Consider the following 23,585-nt stretch of genomic DNA (forward strand, 5'->3'; position numbering starts at 1 on the left):
GGCCAGGTTTATACAGTTTATCTGCAAAAGATAAAACAAATAAGATGCAATACTTTGCTGCTGTTTTGTGCATGTTGGGAAGATAAGACCTCACCCAGCCTAGTGATCACATTTATAAGAAATGGCCTACGTCTTTCCCTATGTATTCCCAAAGCAAACAGACAGGAAAAAGAAGTCCCCAAATTATAATTTACATTTATTTTAAAGATACATGTTAGAGTTAGCATTGTGGCACCAACAAATTGAGGTTTTTTTTCTTAACATAGATTATTTTTACTCTACAGAATCAATATACTCAAATCGAAGGTGAATATTTCCGAAATTTTCAGCATGCGATTATGCGGTAAAAGATAGATTTTTTTTATTTATTTATTTTATTAACCAGGGGTCGCTAACCAATCTACGTATCTGTGTGTGAACCCGTTAATCAGAACTACAGGAATCAAACAAAACGTACTGCATCTTTTCATTTCTCCTTTCACTGGAAGATCTTAGAAGGCACAGACTCTTTGATGGCGCTGCTGATTATTGGGCACAAGTTATTTTAGCTTTTCAGACTCAGTAATCATCCATGTGAGCGCGCTTTCACATCCACTGGTGGCCGTGCGCTGTGGACCCTTCACAGCCTCCCTCTCCTCCCTCTCCTCACCGCTTCTCTCCTCACCGCGCAGAGCTCGACGCGCAAAAAGGCACAACAGATGGTACAGTACTACAAGCTGCAGGAGCGCAAGAATTTGGCTCAGAAGTACTTTTATACCTCCAAACTTCGGCGGAACGTTTAGTATCAGAGGAAGTGGCGGGATTCTCCCTGGACAAACTCGACTTTCCGACAGTATCCTGCATTTAAAGGCGCAGTTTGCTGCCAAGGTAAGTTAGGATTTTTGAGAGGCGTTAAAATCTCGGTGCACAGAGAAAGCGACGTGTCTCTGCATCACTCAACAATTCTTACAAATAGTGTCCTAAATGGATTTTTCAAATAGCAGCTGACTGCCATGGTGACTATTAGATGCAATGCCTCTTAATTTAAAATCAATTTACAACACTTGAATAAAAAACACGTGGTTTAAGTGTAAGCGTCTGGATGTGTTAAGGGCTTCTTTGTTGGTAAATTTATTTTTAATTAATTTCAATATATAAAAGTTTAAACAGCGGTATCAATTAATGTCGAGATGAATTTAAGACTTCCTCCTGATCGCGAATATTCTGTTTGGTTCAGGAACTACAAGTTCTGAGTTTATTGCAGCACTTTGTCTCCGCAAGCGCACATCTCAGTACAGTTTTGCGCTGGTGCAGCCCGCCCAGGCTGGGAGGATGCTGCTGTCACAACACTAAGCAACGTTCAGTCACTTATAAGCGTTTATGGACTTTTGCGAATGGTATTCTCAACGTTTTAAATTAAAAACTCCAACTTTTTCATGGAGGAGTCCTGTGAATTTATGGAAGTCCAAAAGTGCCACAATTCCATAAATCAATAAATTCGTACCTAAATGTCTAATTAGTTAATTAAAACCAGTAACAATTAAATTGACAACTTATCAAATGTTTTAATTAGGTAAATCGATCATTTTTATAAAAGATTGTACAAAAAATATATTTTTCATTTGTATGGTTGTATACCTCAGCTTTAACCTGTAAAATTAGTGAGCCGTGCTAAAACTGATCTGGCCAGTACAATTTATCAGAAACTGACTGCAGAATAACCAATCACTTAGGATACACTTGCCCAAATGACAGTTTTAATATTTTTTTGTAGCGCACTGTTGAACAAGAATGTTGAATCTCAAAAATGTCACAATCAAATAAATGACTAAAATAAAGGCATAATTATTTATCTATTTTATAATTAATGTCAAACCGGGAAAAAAACCCATTTAATATATATATATATATATATATATATATATATATATATATATATATATATATATATATATATATATATATATATATATATATATTTCATATATCTTTAATTATCTAAATGTCTTCAAAATTTTCTGACCTCATAATTAGCCACTGAAATGTGAAATCCATTATTAAAATATAAAGTTATTCCATATTCAAATCATACATTATTTCTATATTTCATTATTTCAGAGCTACTTCATGAAAGTCCTAAGGTGTAGAGGAATCCTCAAATGATTACGTCAGTGTGTCATAATTATTTAAAGGGTCAAACAAATACGGAGATCATTTATTTACTATTTATATTGATATTTAAGTAACATGTAAACAGTAAAACATGAATAATTTCTTTTTTGTAATTATGTCTCGTTCATGTGTTGCTGTAATTGAATAACTTGTTGTATCGATCAGTCTTAACAAACATACTTAGTGGGTGGAGACAAGACTGAATTTACATTTGATCATATGTTAATGTACCATGCAGATTAAGCAACGAGTTATTAGGGTCTTTTTACTGAACCACAGTGTGAATCCCAGTTTTATTGTTTTATTTACATTTTTATTTAGTTATTTTGCACTCTGCATTGTAGCATAGCAATCAATAATGCATGCATAAACAATGCAACAGTTGTAGATAATTTTGATATGTTTTGATACTTCAAATTTTAAGAAGTGATTTAAAATGTAATCATGTTATTACATATTTAATACTCACTTTAAAATAATGACAGAGGCACAGTTATTTGTTTATTAAATGTTTTATTTATTTCAACACAAAAAACATTTTATAAATTGATTTTATTTACAACATTAGGATACTCAATCTATCTCCTTTGCTTTATTTGTCTTTCTTTTAAGCAGGGGTTGAATAAATAATTACAGAATACGTGGGCAGTTTAAATATAACTGTGACTCTTTTACCTACAGCTGAATGCTTTTCTCCTCGAATCAAATGTGGGATTAAAAGAGAGCTTTTATGGACCAGGTGCCCCAAGTGTACTTGAAATTACACAGTGGGGGGTTGGAAATGCACCAGTTGTGTAAATATAGGTGTGTAAAAAGGTTTTGTGTCATGATATCTCCTGATATTAAAAAGTCAATATGTTTATCACCTAAGTGAAGTCTCTCTCACAAAGAGCTATCCTGTGCCTGTCAGTATGTGGCTCCGTATGGTGAAGCAACTATAAAACATTGTGAACCCTGGATATAAAAATGCTTTTACAATGACACTGTTAAGTCTATATTTGAGACTCTTATTTTGAAGTAAGGAAGGAAGTGGTTCTTGAGATACCCGTTGTATTGACAGAGCTGGCGGATAAAGGCCGCTGGCCGGGCTATCATTTAAAGAAGGTCCAACTACTTTTATATTATTTGTTTGACAACAGTTAGAGAAAAGAAATGGTAACAAAGAGATGCAAAGGATTTAAAAGCACTTTCACAATTCTACAACTAGCTAAGCCTTGTTATTTCAATTGTTCGAAACTACAGAGCTGTTTACAGCTTTTTCATTCCAGAATGCGTTTATTTGATCAAATTTGACAAAGACCGATCAAATCTGGGATGGACAATGCAACTCCCAACAGTCTTCTTTAAATGAATGAAATAATTAATTTTGGATCTATTAAATGTATATTTATGAAACTGATTATGTTCTCAGCTTCATTTTGCATTAGGACTACCTTTGAATTATATAGTACGATACCTGGACAGGTCATACCTGGACAGGGCAATTCTACACTGATTATAGATTTTTTGTGAAACATATTACTCAAGACAAAACTATATTTCTAAATGTTCCCCCAAAATATTACCAAAATATTTTGTTATGAAGTCTAATTTAATATATATAATTTTTTGCTTTTGTCTGACCTTCAGTCACATTTCAATCAAACTGCAAGTGGTGATGAGTTGACAAACATAACATTTACATAACGTTTGTATTAATTACAATTTGCAAAGCAGTTAGTTGGTCTCCAATTGAATTTACAGTGTTGCTTAGGGCCTCATGCAACTTTCCACCAGCCCTGTCAGTCTCTGTCTGAAATGTAAATTTTCTAGTTCTGCTTTTGAGATATTTCACTAACTGAGTGTTTGGCTGCTAAGCTGAACCAAATGCTTTGAGCCCCACAGGGAAAAAAAATTGCCACTAGAGCTCCACCATTATAGATTAATGGCATTCATCCTTATGTCCTGCCCTAAAGTTGCCAGTTAGCTGAGCATAATGATTTTACAAACCCAGAAGACCTCCTTTGGACCCCCAGGTGGCCCCTTGGCGGCAGCAGCAGCCAGCCGCTTACAGGAAACAGCAGCAGACCACCACACAGCCTCCCAGCTTGTACACAATTAGATCTCCGGGGAAAACTTTCCCAAGCATCCGCTCCTAAGTCTGTTAGCTGCTGGCAATGTAGCATAGGAAACACTTTTGAGGAGTGCTTTGCAAATGCAACTGTCAGGACACAAATTTGCAATGGCGGCTGATATATTGAGGGTAATAGAGATGTTTTCCAATGAGCAAGAAAAGAGGAGGAGAGGGGATTGTATTCTACTTCATTGGACTGATACATCGCATCAGGATCTATATATGCAGGTCTAGTCATTCACTGCTATGCTTTTACAAAACATGCAAGGTTCAGTGCCCTGCATTATTTTATGCTTCTCTCTCTATATCTATCTATCTATCTATCTATCTATCTATCTATCTATCTATCTATCTATCTATCTATCTATCTATCTATCTATCTATCTATCTATCTATCTATCTATCTATCTATCTATCTATCTATCTATCTATCTATCTATCTATCTATCTATCTATCTATCTATCTATCTATCTATATATATATATATATATCCTATTTTGTTTCAGATAACAGCTATATTTTTAAACACAACAATTACATTTACATTGCCTTTTTTCATCTTTTTACCCCCATTGTTACCACAAACCTTGATACGTTTTGTTTAAATTTCATGTTTCAACGCTGATTTACTTCATCCCACTCAGTCATAAAGCTTAGATTTGTGTTTGACATTAGTTAGTTATCTGAGAACTGATTACCCCACCCCAAACTGCGGTCTCCACAGCTCTTCCAGTGTTACCTTAAGCTTCTTGGCTGCTGATGCCCTTCTTGCCCAGCCTCTCGGCTCAGGTGGACGGCCATGTCTCGGTAGGTTTGCAGTTGTGCCGTACTCTTTCCATTTTCAGACTAACTGAACAGATCTCTGTGAGATATTCAAAGCTTGGGAGAGTGTTTTCTAACCTAAAGCAGCTTTAAACTTCTCTGAACCCTTATCCTTGACCTGTGTGCAGCATTCTGATGTTGTACTAATGTCCTCTTACAAAACTATGCATACAACAGCTGGATTTATACTGAGATGAAATTGCACACAGGTGGAGCTATCTTCTTGCGTGGTGACTTCTGAAGCCAATTAGTTATAATGGATTTTATTTAGGTGTATCGGGTAAAATGGGTCCGAATACAAATGTACACCCCAACCTTTTAAGTTTTTAAATGTAAAACGTTTAGAAATGTCACAATGCATTAAAAGTAAAATGTATTGAAATGAATAGTTGTTACATTAGAAAATAAAAAATGCAAATAGTCTTCATATTGAAGCAGTTTTCCCTTTTTAATTTAATCAGACATTTTCCTGAACCTTTGCCCATATGGGATAAGGCAGGCTGTTTTACTGTCTGGAAGATGAACGTGGCAGTGCAGTGCTGAAGCACAGGAACTGTCACTTGTTGGGTCCAGCGCTGCTGACAGACACTCACCCAAGGTGGTGTTTTATTATACCTTTTGACACTTGGAATGATAGGCTTGGGAGTAACTGTGAGGAACCTGTGTTATAGAGGAGAGAGAAATGTAATGAATTAAATCAGAGACAACAGCCACCAAGTGTGGAAAGGTTAGAGCTGCAGTAAAAAGATAGGACCGGCTCCTTCAGCGTGGACTGTGAGTGCAATCTCTTGCTTTGAAGGGTGAAATCAAAGTGTGTGGATACTCACACGCTACAGAGATGGACTTAATTTGACTTTACATAACCCACATGTGAGGTTAATCTTATAAATACAGGGGGGAAAACTCTGCCTCCTTCATTTTACATGAGTCAGTCAAATAAAGGAAGTTATATAATTAAACTTTTGCTCATTAGAAGTCATTTTCAAACAGCCTGCGGATGTATTCTGTTTCAGAAATGTGATGTGATGCCATCAGACATCTCAAGCAATGTGCATCATGTAAACCAACAAAGGGCATTGAGCCAAGTCTAATTTCCACATACAGTATGCCAATTGATTTGGCAGGATTTAAACAACAGGACTCCATCTGATGGGGTTTTGAAATGTTGTTGCTGCTGTTGTTCCATAAAACAGAAAGCAACACTGTCCTCACATGACCGCAGCTGCTGCACAGACATAAGAGGATAAAGAGAGGAACCACGCAGAGGCACATGGAATATATTCTGCAGCTGGGCATACTGTATGCAGTGATCTACTTTCAGTGGATCAATACCATGCTGTGAGAAGTGAGATTTAAAAAAAAAAGAGGAGGGGGTGACTACAATGAAAAATAACTAGTCGTTAAATGATTATGCTGTACAACATCTGCCTGTAAGCTGGTAATCTTGACATGAAAGGATGGATTTCCGCATATGAAGTGGATATAATGGAAGAAGACATATGCATCTAAAAAGAATAAACATGCATCTATGTGCATGCCACAAATCTTTTGAATCCTCATGAGATCTCCTGTCAGATCGAATCTCTGCTTGTGTTTGCGCCACTCAAATGAGTGCCTTACACCTTAATGAATGCTCTGAAAATGCCACTCTTCGGTGTGGAAGCATAGAGATGTAAGAGGCCATTTAAAAGGGAAATTCTATTGTAAAACATGTCTGTAGAGACAGAGCATTTAACAGGAAGTCTTGATGTAGCACAGCAAAGCTGCTCAGTTTTATCTCGATAAGCTTTCAGCTTCTTTCATGACACGTTTTGGTAGCTTTGGCAGCTTTTGGAAAATGAGCAACATCACCATTACGCTAGCAGCATTCTTTGGAAATATGCAAAGAGGAAGCTATTTGGGCAAAGCTAGCTGCATTAATCTCTAATAAAAGATGCTAAAAACAATAAAAGTAGTCATTTTCTCATTATTTTAAAACAGAAAAGCACTATATTACAGCAGCTGGTCCTAATTTAAACAATCAATTTCAGCCAAAAGCAAGGTTTAGGAAATATTTTGGATCCTTTTTATTTTAGAAAAATCTGAGTCCACTAAAATTTTAATTAGTTGAAATTATCATTATTTATCTTGTTTATTATTCCAGTGTTTTCCCTGCTGTTTTATTTTATTAAGTTAATTGATAAATGCTTCACGCTATAGGCAGATTTGATTACATCCAAACAAATGTTAGTCATTTTAATGTTTCAGCCCCCACTCCCCAAACTTTTCTGGCACCCCTTATAAAGATATGTAAAATAAAATATTTTTTTTTTCTAATTATCAAAACATCACACCACATTTTTAAAAAAAATCCAGCCTTTAGCTTAAATATATATTTATTCAGTGGGTAAATGATAGGGAACTGCATTGTTAGGAAAAACAAACAGGTGGCACCATTATTTTCACCTGTAATGTGGATATTTTAATAATATTCTTTCTTCCAAAAAGAATGTATTAAATTGCATTACACAAGGTTTGAATATGCAGAGAGAGAAATGTTTGACTGTTGCCCTTTGCACAATCTGTTTAGATCATTCATGGTGCTGGGGGTCTCTTCTGTTCAGCTCATCACAGGTTTTCATTGAATTTAGATCTGGGGACTGTGATGGCTTTGATAACCTTGATAGCCGTGAAGGCGGATTGTGTAAGAAAATAATAATAATAATAATGATAATAATAATAATAATAATAATAATAATAATAATAATAATAATAATAATAATAATAATAACAATAATAATGCATCATTTGTTTAATGCTAAACCCAACCGGATTACTTGTTACTAAAAACATCACTCTTAGTCTCTGGCATTGCTCAGAAACAGCAGGTTGTAGATAGCAACTAGTGTTTTTTTTTTCTTGCTAACCACTCTTGTCATCATATCAAGTGACAAGATAAATAGAAACTAGGATCAAATAGAACTGGGTCTGTGTGTCATATTGTTACCTCAGGGGAAAAGAAAGTCAATGATGACTAATTACAAAGTTCTTAGAAAGTAATAATTAAAAAAAACACTTTAGTTTTCAAGGGATCCGTAGGAGTGCAGGCAATGACACCACCGGTGATTTTGTTAAAACATTCTCAACACCTTTTTTTGCCAACTGAAAAAAACCCTCAAATAAACTGGGTTTTTTTTCACTGAAATGATAAAATTGAGAAGATGTTTGAAAAGATTAATTTATTCTAAAGTTTTCTAAATATCTCTATCAGGAGTGCCAATAAATGTGTGCAGCACTATGACTTGACCAGAGGATTGAGAAGTGACAGAGAAATAGAAAATATCTTCTATGATGGCATCTAAGTTTTGTCATCAAAAGTTCTTCATTTTTTATCTGATGACAGTGGTGCAGGGTTTATGGAGTTCCTCCTGTAACCGGTGGGTTGCCGGTGGGTTGCACCCCTCCTAGGGCACCATCAGGCTCCCGCGCTGCCTCTTGGCAGAGGTCAGATGGTGGTGCCGATGTGTTACTTCTGTCAGCGTGTGAATGCGTGCATAAATGGGTGAATGACCGAATGTAGTTTAAAGCTCTTTGGGGTACTCTGGACTTAAAATGTTGTACTGGCCATTTATTTTTATAAGGTTTGGTGGCTCTAGTGGACGAGCTAGACGGAAAGAAGGGTAGAGTGTGAAGGGAAAGGCATACAGTATGGGGCCTGGGGCTGGGAATCAAACCTGGGACAGCTATTTCGAGCACTCTAGCCCCCGCATATGGTGTGCTTGCTCTACGACTGAGTTACCTAACACCCCCAAAAGTTGTTAAGCTGAAAATTACAGTCATATTAACAAAAAAAAGCTTCTAGAAAGACAAAGGTCTATGGCACGACATACCATATGTAGATCAGTATTAGAAAGCTTATCTCTTGGCCACATTTTCTGTTCATCTGTCTGTTGACTAGCCTGTTGCTTTTTACCCTTGTTTTTACCTGTTTAAAAGCTTTTGTGTTGTGTTGGTGAGTGATGGAGTATATATCTGCCATCACACAAGATAAAGATTACCAGCCTATCACCTTTACTGCCTCCTGCCTGCTCTGCCTGTGCAATCTGACGAGCCAGATGCTGACTCAGTTGGAGTCTGTTGTCATTATAGGGCTTTATCAGAGAAGGATAGAGCAGTGGTTATGCTTTAGGAAACAGTTAGAGTGCATTAAACGGGGGATGTGGCATGGGGGGTAAATTAAACCCCTGAAGAAAATGTTGACGTCAGTCAAAAAGGTTTTTTTTTTTTTATCTTTACGCCTCACCTGAACTTTAGAGGAAAGGGTGCTTCTGCTCCATACGGCATCAAAGAGCCACCCTGCCCGGTATTAACAAGTAGAACATTTGAAGGGGAATTTTAAAAAGAAATGGATTAATATTTTACTTCTGTGTTGATGCATGTTTCTGCTGTAGACATTTTCCTCTGGGAGCAGTTCACGTATGGAAGAGTATGATGTGGTGTTTGTGTGGCCCAGATCTGACACATCCTATACTCTCCTCTCTGCGTTAGAAGTAATGGAGATCCAGTGTAAGCGCAACTTAGTTTGTTATCCTGACTGCCTGCCAGCCTGCTCTTGTTCAGGCTCGTGGTATTGGTTTGTATGGGTTGTAGCAGGTTTAGTCATTTTAGTCATCTGGAGAAAAAAAACGACATTCAAGGATAATTACGGTTCATTTTGGAAATTCAGGAAATCGGGAGCATCTGCACACCCTATTTGTAATGTTACCATTCCGTTCCTATTAGTGATATACTGTTATTTCACTTTTTTTTAAAAAAAACATTATGGATTGCATTTGAACTTCTTCTTGTTCTAAATCTAAAACATGTAGATGGATCAAACGTGAGCTGGACAATCTTGACTGAACAGATTTTTTTTCAAAACACAGTTTAAGATTTATTATTTATTGATTTGTTTGTGAAACACAACAAGGTAGGCATTTTCAGTGCCTTGCTATCAGCATTAGATGGGTTCAAACTCAACACGACAATATCTGTCAGATTTGGATGGAGACTGATTGCAAATTCTTTAACACTTCTTTGAATATTGTCACAAATTTAATGCATAATGAGGCATATTTAGAACATACCAAGGATAATATTGGGAGCAAAATGTTTGAACCTTTGCTACTGTCTGCAGTTATGTCAGAAATGAATTAGAAGCAGGGTATAAAAGGACAATTGCATTTTTTCCTCCTTACAGTTTACAAAAATGAGATGTGATCTAGATTACAGATACGATGTACAACATGGTGTTAAGTATAAATTAGTGAGCTCTAGAGAATAAACATAGGTTTTGTAAATATTACTAATGTTACATGTTAAACATCAATAAAATTCCTTTGCTTAATTGTTGAAATCAAAACCCCTACGTTTACCTACTGCATGTTGTTATGCCATAAGCTGGTTGAATATGCTTATTATTATTATTAATTATAATTTGGTATTATAATTTAAATAATAAATCATTCAACTCAAAATTTCGCTATAACAAATATAGTTCAAATGGTGGTGATGTTAGCTATAAGCTTATAAGTATTTATACCACTAATGCATTAGTTAATTTGCTGTTATGAACTCATTTATGCTGGAATAAATGATCAGGTCGGACTGTTAACCGACCAGGTTTATCCAGCAGGCTGTGAGAACCCCAATGTAACTGCAATTAGAGTTTAAATCCTTATTCCTTATCACCATCCAATGATATTGTCTCTGTATTAATATCAGATGTTAACTCCAAAGGAGGTTAGCTCTGAATTCTGAATACCCAGGCAACTGTGAATTGAATTGAACACAAAACAATGTCTATTCCGCAGTCGTGGTTTTATTGAACCAAAAGCAATTCCCTGTTACAGTAATTCTCTGATTCAAACAACTTTGGAATTCTTACTCATTACTAAACTAAAACATGTAAAATATATATGTGGAAATAAAGAACAAAACAAAAATAAACAATGGATTAAAATGAGTGGTTGGCAGATCTTAACTTAACTCACAGTTGTTTAACACCGCCCTCGAAACACCGGCATTTCACGTATCAGCATTGACAGACAGAACAACTTCGGGAATCTCACTGGACGCTTTGATGTCTTACCAAAAGCTAGTTCAGCTAAGCTCCCTACAGTCCAGATACACGTGACCCTCCCAAGATGGCTGCTACGATGACGTATGAGGGGAGGTCCTAATGACGTAACCACGCTTACGCTGATGGGGTAATGCCTCGCTTCGAGAGGGCGCAGCTAACTGGGAGTTTAAAGCAAAGCCCGCGACTTGAGCTCGGACAAAGAAATTAAACTGATAAGAAGCGAAAAGAGAGAGAGGGGGGAAGCAGGGAAGAAGATGGAAAGGAATGAAGCAGTAACCCACGGCGGGGTTCTTGATGGATCACAAATCAACACAGCAAATCAATTGTAAAATGCATGCACATACAAAGAAAATGTTCAGCAAAATAATTCCAACTTCGTCGTGGAATAAAAGCATTAACCAACACCTACAAAGTTCTACGCCTGCCCAGGCACTTCTAAACACCCTGTTGGTGAAACAGAAATAAAAGGGGAGACCCCGTTACTTTGAGGTGCCTCGGGGCTGGTCCGGAGCGCTCCGAGTAGCGGCTTTCTGGACGCGTCTTGACGAGCGCAGTTTTCCACAGGCTGCAGCGGGACGGGGAAGAAAAAAAAGCTCCTTCGTTTCTTCCTCCAGGTTCAGTCGCTTTGTTGGCCAGACAAAGCGGGGTCCTCTTCGATCACTGGGAAATACGGCGTCTCTCAGTCTTTTGATCAGAGGGAATTTAAAAGTACTTATTTAAGTCGACCTCCTGTTATAAAAAGCAGGGAATAACCGTTGCGTCGAAAAATCTCGGTCCAGCGAGTAATCGAACACGTGGCGTGGGAATCACCCCAACGGAATCAGCTGTGTCTTCTCGGGTTGGCTGAAAGCCAGGGAAGAAGGAAGATTTTCGTGTGTGATCGGCTTTTATAGCCATCACCATAGCAACCTTATCTTGATCGGCGGCCATTTTGCCGTGTTGCGTGATGGGAGTTGGTGGCCATTTTGACCACATTGCATCATGGGTAACGCAGTCCGTTACGTCCCGAATTGATGCCCGCTTTCTGTCACGTCTGAACTGGCACAACAATGTACTCTCTTGAACCTTCAACAGGGATATTTAACTTTTAATGTAAAACACAGGTGCTGCAGAAATGATTTAAAAGAGTCTGCATGATACACAATACACAAACCAAAGAGGCGACATTATCATCAGGAAAAATTATTGTAACAATATGATCTATGCCTCTAACAGGTTTAAAAAGAGCTGTCTGTAGCTGCTGACCAGATGATGCTGCTTATATAGCACTAATTCATGATACATGTCATTTCAAGGCACTTCACAAAGTCAAATTCAATGAAATCATACAGACTGGTCAAAAAGTTTTCTAATCTAGGGAAACCCAGATTGCATCAAGTCTTGACAAGTAGCATTCACTCACAAAAAAAGCATAGAGCCACAGGGACATGCATTGTCCATGGCTTTGCAGCAATCTCTCATGCTGAGCAAGCATGAAGCGAGAGTGGAGAGAAAAACTCACCTTTAACAGGAGGAAAAGCTCCAGCAGAACCAGGATCAGTGTGAACGGTCATCTGCCTCAACCAACTGGGGGTTAGAGAAGACAGAGCAGAGACACAAAAAGAGATACAAAAAAAGCACAGAAGCACACACTGATCCAGGTATCCTTTCTATATTATATGATAATAGCAGATGATCTGTCTTCCCTGGAATAAGAATAAGAAATGAATAGAGGAAACATCTTTGGTGTGTGTGTGGGACGCTGTCTGGTTGCATTGACCTTTAGAAAACTAAAGAAAATGGTCAATTAAGGCCTGAAAAGATCTCTTGTGCGGCTTGTTGTCACAATAAGTAAGTTCATTTATTTAATGTGATTGTATATACTATACAGTATTTCACAGAGACATGTATTCTAAAGCACACTTCTGTTTGCATGAAATGTGATGGAGAAAGACGGGAGAGAACAAATCTTAATGTTAGAGAGGCACGGCTAATTGCATAAATGTAATATTGTAATATCCCAAAACCAAAGCAGATATACTGAAATTTTAAACGGACTAGCGCAGCAGCTGAACATAAACAGCTTTGTAGATGCAACAACATTTCCTGAGGGCATAGTTAACCTTACTATTAAAGTAATAGGCAGTTACAGTGTTTGGTGTAAAAAAAGAAAGAAAACGTTTTCAAAAAGAAACTGACAAAAAGTTTTGAGCTATAAAAAAGTGTGCAGTTGCTCTGAGGCATTAAAAACCCTTTGACAGTCCAGCATCTCCTGGAAATACTCAAAAGCCTTTACCTAAATATTGCAGACATCCTGGCAAATCCCTTGAGGACAAAAGTATGCAAGACTAAGGTAAATATTGGCTATTTATGGATTCTGATGGAGGAGAGAGGAGGCTGAGCAGGTAATGGCCGATGGAGTAGTGGACTTAGGTTATGTAAGCCATGTGCAGCATGTGTGGAGTTAGGCCCAACATTATTCATGCCTCTGGCAGGTTTAGCTTTAACATAAACTTTTAATTTGACCAAATTTTCTTCTTTATGGAAGTAATATAAACATTTTGGAGTGCCAGAATGCTGACTTAAATACAATAGCGAATCAGTGAAGGAAAGCAGGGCGGCCTTTCAACCTTTGGGGGGTCATCAGAGATGTTTTTGTTAGAAACCAGGAGAAACATGGAAAAAGCTCATCAGCAATCATATAAGGGGGCGGTTGTTGTGAAGCACAAAAACATAATCTCAACAATTAAGGGTATACAGTTAGTATGTTTTTTGACATTGAAGATTTTGATTAAATGTATGGTTTTTCTTAAATGTAAATAAGAACAACTTCCCTTTTTACATTTTCGTTAGCCTTTGAAAGATGCCCATCTCATTTCCTAACAGAAACAAAGTTCTTAGTTGATTGAAAATGAAAAATCTAAATCTGCCAGGGTATGAATGTTTTCAATTGTTATTAATTGTAAAAAAATATTCTATTAGCTGCAACACTAGGCAGACACCAAACCTCTTCAACATACAAAGAAACCAAACAAAATCAGGACAGAAACGGACAAATACTCCAACGAAATAATTAGTTTGTGGGGTGGCCCTTGATGTAGCGGGTATTCGTTCTACGGCGGCTGTTTGTCCTTAACGCTGCTGTCCAGGGTCTGAATCCTGATTTCAGGGCTGTGGCTGTATTCCTTCTACTGCAGGCCATCTCCTATCTGCATGCTATGAATAAATACCTGTAGTGATGCAAATCATCTAAAAAACAGATCATTTGTTTTATCTTGCCTTACACTTAAACTAAAATCCTTGTGTGTCGGGTACTTGAGTTGTCTGGTAACCTAGAAAGGAACCAGTTTCCCATTTTGAAAAAAAAAAAAACAACAAGCAAAAAACTCAAGGTTCTGATACATTTACAGGCTCAAGAAATGAGCAGAAAAACTGCTTTAATAACTACACATTTCAACTCTGATCGAAATCCACTTTGCTTAAATCTTTGACAGCAGATTAAGGAAGAGTAAGACTGGGCTGAGAGAGCAGGTGGTAGACATCAATGAGCAGCTTTAATGGAAATCATCTAGAACAACTGTTTCAGCTCATCCTGTATGAAAGAGACTGCAGCAACACCAATTATCGTATTATTCATATGATAATTTAGCCCCTCAGCGACAAACAACTTGAACACTCACAAGACTAAATCAAATCGTCTTAATTTAGCGCTATGATATGATATGATATGATGAAATCACAGACAATACACCAAAGCAACGATTTGCACTTCTATTCAGTGATCAGGAGGAGCACTGCAACGTGGCTTTGTAACCAAGGCAACCAACAGCTGGTCATAATCGGTTAGATTAGCCGGTGAATGTGAAGTGTGCCACTGTAAGGGCAAAGAGTAAAACACACATCCAGTCCACCGGCAGGTAAAATGTACTGCATCCTTTTGTACACACGTCACGGAGTTCGTTACACATGTCAACGGTTTAGTCCGACGATCAGATCAGCAGTTTGATGCAAAGTACGACAAGAACTACAGAACATTCGAAGACTGAAGCTGTGAGGCTGAAGACGTGTAGCTGGCTGCAGAAGAGCTAATCACAGACCTCGGGAAAAGCGCTCAGTGGAGGTGGACGCCTCGATTAGTGACAAGGATTCACACCCCAGCCATTCATCTCACTTCCTCCCACCACAGTGACCTCCTGTCACATGTTCTGAGTCACCTGGCTCCATGCCACCGCTCCATGTTTGGACTCTCCATCACACCCTCCCATCATGGGCATCAAAGGCCGATTAACCGTGTCACAGCCTAGACTAAGTCAGAAAAGAAAGTATATTTAGGTTCAGACTGCTACTATTGATTTTAGGAAGGCGTCAGAGTACGGCTGCTGCTTTATTCACGTGGGAGGAAAAGAAGCAGGAGTCCAACTTTGTGGTGAAGAGTAAGCTTTTTAAGAGAAGTGGAACACGCTTTCTGGTAGTATTAGCGTATAATAGGCAGGCTGAGTGTTTATCAGAAAACCAATCCTCATAGGTTTTTACTGTCATTCTTTGTTTTTCCACAGGTGCTCTTGATTTATGTCTGTGTGGCATGTGTGTCTCCATGCTGATGTCTCGTCCACCCAATATTTCATTATGGGTGCCTAATGACACTAAAGAATATTGCTTCTTGGTTCTTAATGCACAATGATTCACTGCCATACAGTAAAGGCTAACGCTGGCTTGTGACTTAAATGTGTAATATAGAAACCACATACCTACATTAGGCTTTTTTGGCAAATGCTGGACTGGAATATCCTACACAGATTACAGATTTAAAAAAAAATAACTTTTCAATTAATAACACATTTCTGTCAAGTAAAAACATGCCCCACTTTCTTAGATTTCCCCAAAAACATTACAAAAATCTTTTCTTGTGAAGTCAAAATTGTTTATTATCTTATCTGGTAAGTTATGTATCATTACACCCTTAATAGGAATATAGGAATATACCACAAGAACAATACAAATGTATATTAAAATTCTTTGTAAACAGTTTACCATTAGGCTTTTTTTTCTGAAGAAAAACATGGAGCTTTAAAAACATTTTTGATTAGCTAAGACGGTAATGTTCATTTCTTGGTTAGGTGACAGGCAAATCTAACCTGACAAGCCAGATTGATAATGTGTAGCACTCTTCGTTCTGCACATTATCAATCTAGGCCTACACCCATCAAATCCATTCAGGGAAAGGAGGGACATTCAGCAGAACTTTCCAAACTGATTGGGCAATGTGACACCTAGCACCTGCCTACCCAAGGTTGGTTTTAACCAATCACGGTATCAAATGAAAATGTAACTAGGACGCACCATGAGAAACCACAACAAGTTTACGCTGGTCAATTCACTTCTTGCTGTTCTTCTTTCAAAGAAGAAATTGTTGATTCTGTCAAAACAGATATGATAGTAGCAGCTATGCGTGCTTCCTGCTGCACTGCCATGGTTTGGCTGTGGGCTCAGCATCTCTGGCTTTTTTCACAGCTGTATGTCCCGCCTTAAACCATAATACTACAATATGACTGAGGTGGGAGTGGCACAAGATGGATTATCATGTGTGTGCTAACCTCCATAGCTGGAGGTTAAAGAAGGAAATGTATTTCTTGTACACATTGTCTCGATGTGTACAAGAAAGCAAAGGCCTAGGCACACAGGCAGCGTCTGGTTAATGGCCATTAATGATTTAATTCAGTAAGAGAAAAAAGCCATCCAAATCACCTGGGTCCTTTACAAAAAAAACCACACAAATGCATACTAAACCCAAACACTGGTCATACACCAATGAACAACCTGTGTAACTTTAGGCCACTGAGGCTCAATTGGATTTATGGTCCTGTTCTCACTAAGACGAGTATGGCTGTATCCGACAAACCGTTCTGTCAGATAGGGGGTACCATCCAGACACAGCGCCCTCGAAACTGACCACATTTGAAAACAACTGTCTAAGAAAATGGCGGCTTTACGTCGACACCCATATCTGCATAACGGGCTACAAGCTGGCGTGTTTGCGCATGGGAGCCAATGTACATTTTATTTCTCCCTTATCATGGATGCGCTAACAAAAACATGAACAGTTGTGATTATATTTCAGTCACTGTTCAATGTATTGAGGATTTTGCTCCTCTACTGTGTTTGTGTGGATTGCCTTGTCATTGGCCCACACAAACCCCTCTTTTCTCTCCCCTGTGTCTGTTGTTTTCGCCCTGCTCTTCTTCCTTTTTCTTTCATTTTTACTCCTTTGGCAACATTACACTAATAACTTTAATAGGAATTGTAATACCTATGCAACCCCAGTGAGTGGCATAGGTATTACAACTGTCATTAGCATTACGGTTCCTCCCGATTCTTCCGGTTTCATCTTTATGCTCAAACTTTTCGGTGGATGTAGCCTAACTTTAGCCTTTGACTAGGCCACATCAAAACTTTTATTTTGTTTCCATTTTTTGAGACATTCAGAGATGGACTTGCTGGTGTTCTTCAGATCTATGTCTTGTTGCACTACCCAAGTGCACTTGATCTTAAGTCCACAAATTAAATTCCTTTAAGATTTTCTTGTATAGAGATTAAGTCATCTGTCAACCAGTCTCCAGGTCCTGGGGCAGTAAAGCAGCCATAGACTACACTACTTCTTCAGTGTTTGACTGCTGATATGATGAAGGAGATGTAGAAGGAGGCCAACCTTTGGTCCCACGTTTGTCTCATCAGTTTACATAATATTTCCCCTAAAATCTTCAGGATTATCTAATTGCTTATTAGTATTGTTAGACAAATCTGTGTTCTTTTGGGTCTGCTATTGAGTTTGACCTCTGAACCCACCCATGGGTGCCATTTTTGCCAAGTCTCATTCTAATTCTAGGAAGCGACTCTTGGAAAGTATTGACCTTCATTCCTCTCCTTTGCAGGGCAGAACTCTAGAACTCTAAATCTCTCTAGCTTTTCCTCCCCCTTTTCTCTGCTCTCTTCAGATCACAATGTTATCTGCCAACACCATAGTCCATAGCAAAGCCTGTCTAACCCCATCTGTTAACCTTTCCATCACCACAGCAAACAGGATAGGGCTAAAAGCTGATTCTTAATTTAATTTAATCTAATCCATTTGCACCATGGACTCCTCAGTCACACCTACAGCACACCTCACCAGTGTGTTACAGCTCTCATATGTGTCCTGGACCACTCTAACATACTTCTCTGCTACTCCAGACTGCCTCATAGAGGACCACAGCTCCTCTGAAACGTTTTCTTTCTAAGGAAACCCAGCAGATCTCATTGAATCATTGACTTGCAAAACGGACTCCTCCTGAAAGAGGACGTAGCCACAGTGGAGTCTATTGTGTTGTTGACTTTGCAGCAATCCCTCATTCTGAGCATGCATGTAGCGACGGTGGAGATACTTTATGCTCACTTAATGTTATCAGAGAGGTTCTATTCAAGTCATTCCCTGATTCCACAGGTCTGGCAGCTACCTTTCCAACACCAAAACTTCTGGTTAATCAGAAATCCCACATGATTTAACCAGGTTAGCAAATAGATCCAGGTTAATTCGGAAAGCTCGTTCCATTAAAAAGAAACACCATAATTTATTTATTTATTTATTTTTTTTGCATTTACTCAGGATGTATTTGTTTGATATTAAAACTAGTTTGATTAGCTCAACCATTAAGGTGTGACAAAAAAAAAAAAGAAAAAAGATCTGGGGCCAAATAGTTATAATCATATTTCTTGCAGAGATAAAGTTGCTTTATCTAAGTGCTGATGTGAAATTTGTAACTATAAAGCACTTTTATTACTGTTACTTTTTGATTGCCGCTGTTTTGTGCTCTCAGAGTTACAAGTCAAAAGAGTAAAATAAAAGTTTAGAAAACTTCATTGCAGTGATGTGTTAGATAACACCCTTTGAATAAAACAGTCCATTAAGCTGAGCTGGAGTGCCGTGCTGGACCTGTAAGAGCAGGAACCTGCTCCTTCTCCCTGTGTGAAGGACAAATGTGATCACACTGTGGGTGTGAAACACGCATGAGTGCCTAGATCAATTTAGGCATTGGCTGAAATGTAAACTAGATGGCGCTTTTTTGTGTGTGAACATCAGGAAGTGTGGCCGGTATGGGGATTGAGTTTGCCTTGGCACCACTGATGAGCAGGTGGGTTCAACTGTTGGGCAGACGGTGCTGTGAGTCCCTCCGGACTGTCGAAGCAAAACGCCGGACGGCTCACTGCTCCCTGCTGTGTCATCCTTTACAGTTGACCGCACAGTTCTCAGTTCATTACCTATATGTAATTTGGATGTCTGCTGCAGCATTGTTTTCAACTACGAGGTTGATTCGGTTTGAACAGGCTGTTGGGACATACTCTGCCATTTTTTGTTTAATGACCTAACCCTGCTTTAAAATATGGAGTTTGGAGTTTATCCATGACCTGTATGCAGTCTTCCTTGATCTTCATAATGCTGTTTGTTCAGTCATGTTCTCTAACAAACCTATGAAGCCTTCACTGCTCAGCTGGTTTTAGACTGGCACTGAAACTACACAAAAGTCCATGGGTGAGTCTTCATATTGTAAAACAGGGAAAAAGGAATTGGAAAAATTACACAACTTTAAATCATTTATTTTTTGTGTTTCTTAAAATGTGGTAGTTTAACGTGGCAGTGTACCTCGAATGGTCAAAGCATGTAAGCTTTCCTGGGAAAAGATCCAAATGTGGAATTAATTAACTTTGAAACGTAGCAATTGGACAAAAAAAAATCTGTACACTTGTAATTTATTGTTTGCTGTATATTCAGAAAAATATGTTAATAGTGCATGTGGAACCACACTATTCATACTGTCCCCACTTGCAGCCTTATTTTCTAAGCAGGTCTGTTTATTTTGTTATGGTTAATTACCCTTCATAACATTTTAAAAAAAATAACACTGAGTGTTTTATATATATATATATATATATATATATATATATATATATATATATATATATATATATATATATATATATATATATATATAATTATTGTAAAGGAAAGCAGGTCATGTTCTGACTTCTTACATTATTTTCACATTTTGTCGGTACTGGGTGTCGGGATAAATTAGATGTTAGCGCTATTTCTTTGGGCTATAAGCAACAAAATAACAAGTTTCAGTGATTTGGTACAAAGTGAAATATTGTTGTTATAAAATATTCTGCCAGTTATCCAGCTCCATGCACCAGAGTTCTCACAGATGGTGCAAGGAATCTTAAAGCATGACTAATTATTCTTCTAAAGCCAAAAAAGACTTTCTCCGAGCTGAATGCAAATCAGCAAGAGTCGCCTGAAACAACACCGTCTGAAACAGTCAGCTATACAGATTTGAAGTGTTTATTATAGTGCTCACTATGTAGAGGACAAAGTGAGGGACGGTGGTAGCTAGGTAGTTTTGCATTTCAAACACCAACTTAGTGCAGGTCTACTTCATAGTTATGGTCTAAGTATTCCCAGATACAGAAATATCCGCCCAAAATTGATAAACAGCAGGATTTAGCTGTTTTTAGTGGTGCACATATTGGCATCACCCATCTTCATAATTCTGACATTTATTTTTATGGTGCAAATCAGCTTTTGCCCACTAAATGTTTTGATGTTAAAAGGTTTACACAAACATAAGAGAAAGCTATAAACGGTTCATTTTTAGTAACTGCAACAATTTCGAGTATTGACCTCAAACACCAGAAGTTCAATGGATGCAATGAATTTGTGAAATCTTTTACAGGATGTTACAGGGTGGTAACAGCAATCACACATATCAAGAAGGGGACATGTACATGTTATTACTTCCATGTACTGCCAATAAATGTTAAAGGTAGACTTTGATGTTATCAAACAACACTGTTACACACAGAACTTCCTTTTACAAGTGGTTTTAATTAATAGTACTGAAAAACACAAAACCGAATCAAATGATTTTGTTTGATATTCAGACAAATAAAATGGCACTTTCCGTAGATATAGTTGCTAGTGTTGGACTCAGCCACAGGATTAAACAAGGACTGAACTTCACGCATGGAGCAAAAGAGACTCTAAAACTCTACGCAGCAGCACGTTCTTTCTCTTTGCCCATGTCTCTCCAGGTTGCACAGGGGTGGGCACGTGCGTGAATGTCTTGAGCTCACTGGCAGAGTAAAAGACTGGATCTCCGTAGAAACTTTAGTTCCTAAATAAGTGTGGTCTGGGGTAAACCTGTGTGGTCTGGTGGTGACTGTAGCATGGCCAAAAATAAGACTAACCACCTGAGCCAGGCTCCCTGAGCTCCTGCAGCAAAGAATGTGAAAGAATTATAGATTTTCCAAGATGAGACAGTGTCCTTAACTACGTCAATGAAGGAGTGTTTCCCAATTACCTAAAGAAAGCAGTACTGACACTGCAGCTCTGTACGCATCCCACGCTCGCTGGCCACAGCCGCCAGTCTAAGCAGGCACTTATCCCAGTCACTAGACTTAGGCCCTGTGTATATGACAACAATCCATTGAAAACTGTGTTTTTTATCGGTTTCTTTTAAAACATTTACATGACAACATTCCAATTACAATCTCTGTTTGCGTGGTAACAGCAGACGTGAAAACGGTGTAATTCCTTTGCCACGTCACTAGTTGGTGCTATGTTCCTCAAAAATCATTTGTGCATGCACACAAAAACTTTCTGCCTGGAAGCTGCCACAAATAAAATGTTTGTGATGGCAGAGAATAAACTTTTCTCACGGACATGACGAGGTTCAGCTGTTGCTTAAGTTTACTTTGAATTATAAAACCACCAAATTTGGTTATATTCAGAAGAGTTAGCAGCACAAACAGCATCCCGTTATGTGCCATCGTTGATATTTTCTTCACGCTGCAATCAGCCGCAGCACGTCGCCATCGTTTGTATACACATCTATATTTGTGTTGATGGTACTTAAAGGTACATGTAGGACTTACCCCGGGGTTCCAGTGGATGTGGAAGTGGTGCAGGAGTGCTGTGGTGCAGCTGCGCAGTGCTTTCTGCCAGGCACTCTATCCCATTGGGAGTGTTTCAGAGCAGAGAGCCACTTTGTTTTCTTTGGATTTATCATGGGTAAGTGAGTTCAAATATTTAGTTTTTCTGACTTTATTTTTAAATTCAAGGCTTACTGTTAATATGGCTATTGATTAACTGAATGAACAGAGTTTGTTATTACATATGTATTGATACACATACCTATAAAAAATGCGCACCAGGTGGAACGGCTTTGACTGACTAGAGTTGCTGCAATGAGATGTGCTGAAATGCTAAGCACTTCCACGTTCAGTGGAACCCCGGGATCAGAGGGGTTCCTAATTAGTGCCAGATTAGACATCGTCACAATTGCTGTTGACCACTTTGTGAGACTACATCCGATATAAGCCGTTATCTTGATAGTTAATTATTTCATATATTGTGATGGTTAGTTGAAACATTTAGCATCCATCTTCTAAAATTTTATTAATTTTTACTTCAACAAATGTTACATAAAATATGATTTCATTAAAATAGTGTTTTTGTTTTCCCTTCTTATTTTTTCCCTTTGTTGTAGTTGTTCAGTATTACTTATCCTTTTCATTTCAACTTAGTAGTTTAGTTAAATGTTACAAGTCTAGTTTAGCAGTTTCTTGACTTAAGTTATTTGACTGGAAATGGAATTATTTTGTTAATTTTATGTTTTGTGGAGACACCAGTTTGCAAATCCACTCCTTCACCTATTGTTCTATATTTTCCCCACCTCACCAGGCAGATATTAACAAAACAATAACTGATGGAGACTGAGAAATATTTGGGTATAAATTCCAGATAATCAGGCCGTACCTCAAATTGGTAATTTTGATTAAAATTCCTAACTTTGTTAATAATAGCCTTTGCCACTTATTAATAGTTATTCATGGCCAAACCAAGGCTATTGTTGTTTAACGTTTTGATAGATAGAACCACCATCTTAAGTCAAACATCAGGTTTAAACTGAAGTGCAGACTTACAACAATGTCCTACATGGAACAGGCATATTTAAAATATGAAATTAATTCAATCTGGAGAGACTCACACAGATAAAAACAAACAATTAGAGAGATCATTGACATAAATTAGAAAAGTTCTTTGGCACTTGGACCCCAGCAGAAGACGTGAAAGCTGCAAATGAGCTTGGATGTTCGTTTTAGGATTAGGATTAGTGAAGTCTGCCCCCGGGGTCCGGACACTGGTGGTGGAGGCCAGGGGAGAGAAGGAGTTCGGTGAAGCCTGAGAACGCAAAGGAGGAGATGGGGGGTAAGAGGGTTGAAGCTCAGCTGAAGAGCAGGAGAATCCGAGGAAGGAGTGCCTTAAAGGCAAAGTCTTGTGGGATGATAGGATGAAAACTTGACGCAGATTGAGATGATCGGTGGAA

At 38.2% G+C, this 23,585-nt stretch overlaps 1 protein-coding gene across 1 annotated transcript in view; it reads left to right on the top strand.

Annotated features, from left to right (window-relative positions):
- Window positions 1–530: 530 nt before the first annotated feature.
- camkvb (CaM kinase-like vesicle-associated b) overlaps window positions 531–23,585 on the top strand; it is a 63,164-nt gene continuing 40,109 nt past the window's right edge. The window contains exon 1 of the mRNA XM_036124601.1: window positions 531–867. The gene's annotated coding sequence lies outside the window, so the exon portion shown is untranslated. The remainder of the gene's footprint in view (window positions 868–23,585) is intronic.

This window comes from Fundulus heteroclitus, chromosome 20 (genome assembly GCF_011125445.2).
Source record: "Fundulus heteroclitus isolate FHET01 chromosome 20, MU-UCD_Fhet_4.1, whole genome shotgun sequence".
NCBI classification, from domain to species: Eukaryota; Metazoa; Chordata; class Actinopteri; order Cyprinodontiformes; family Fundulidae; genus Fundulus; species Fundulus heteroclitus.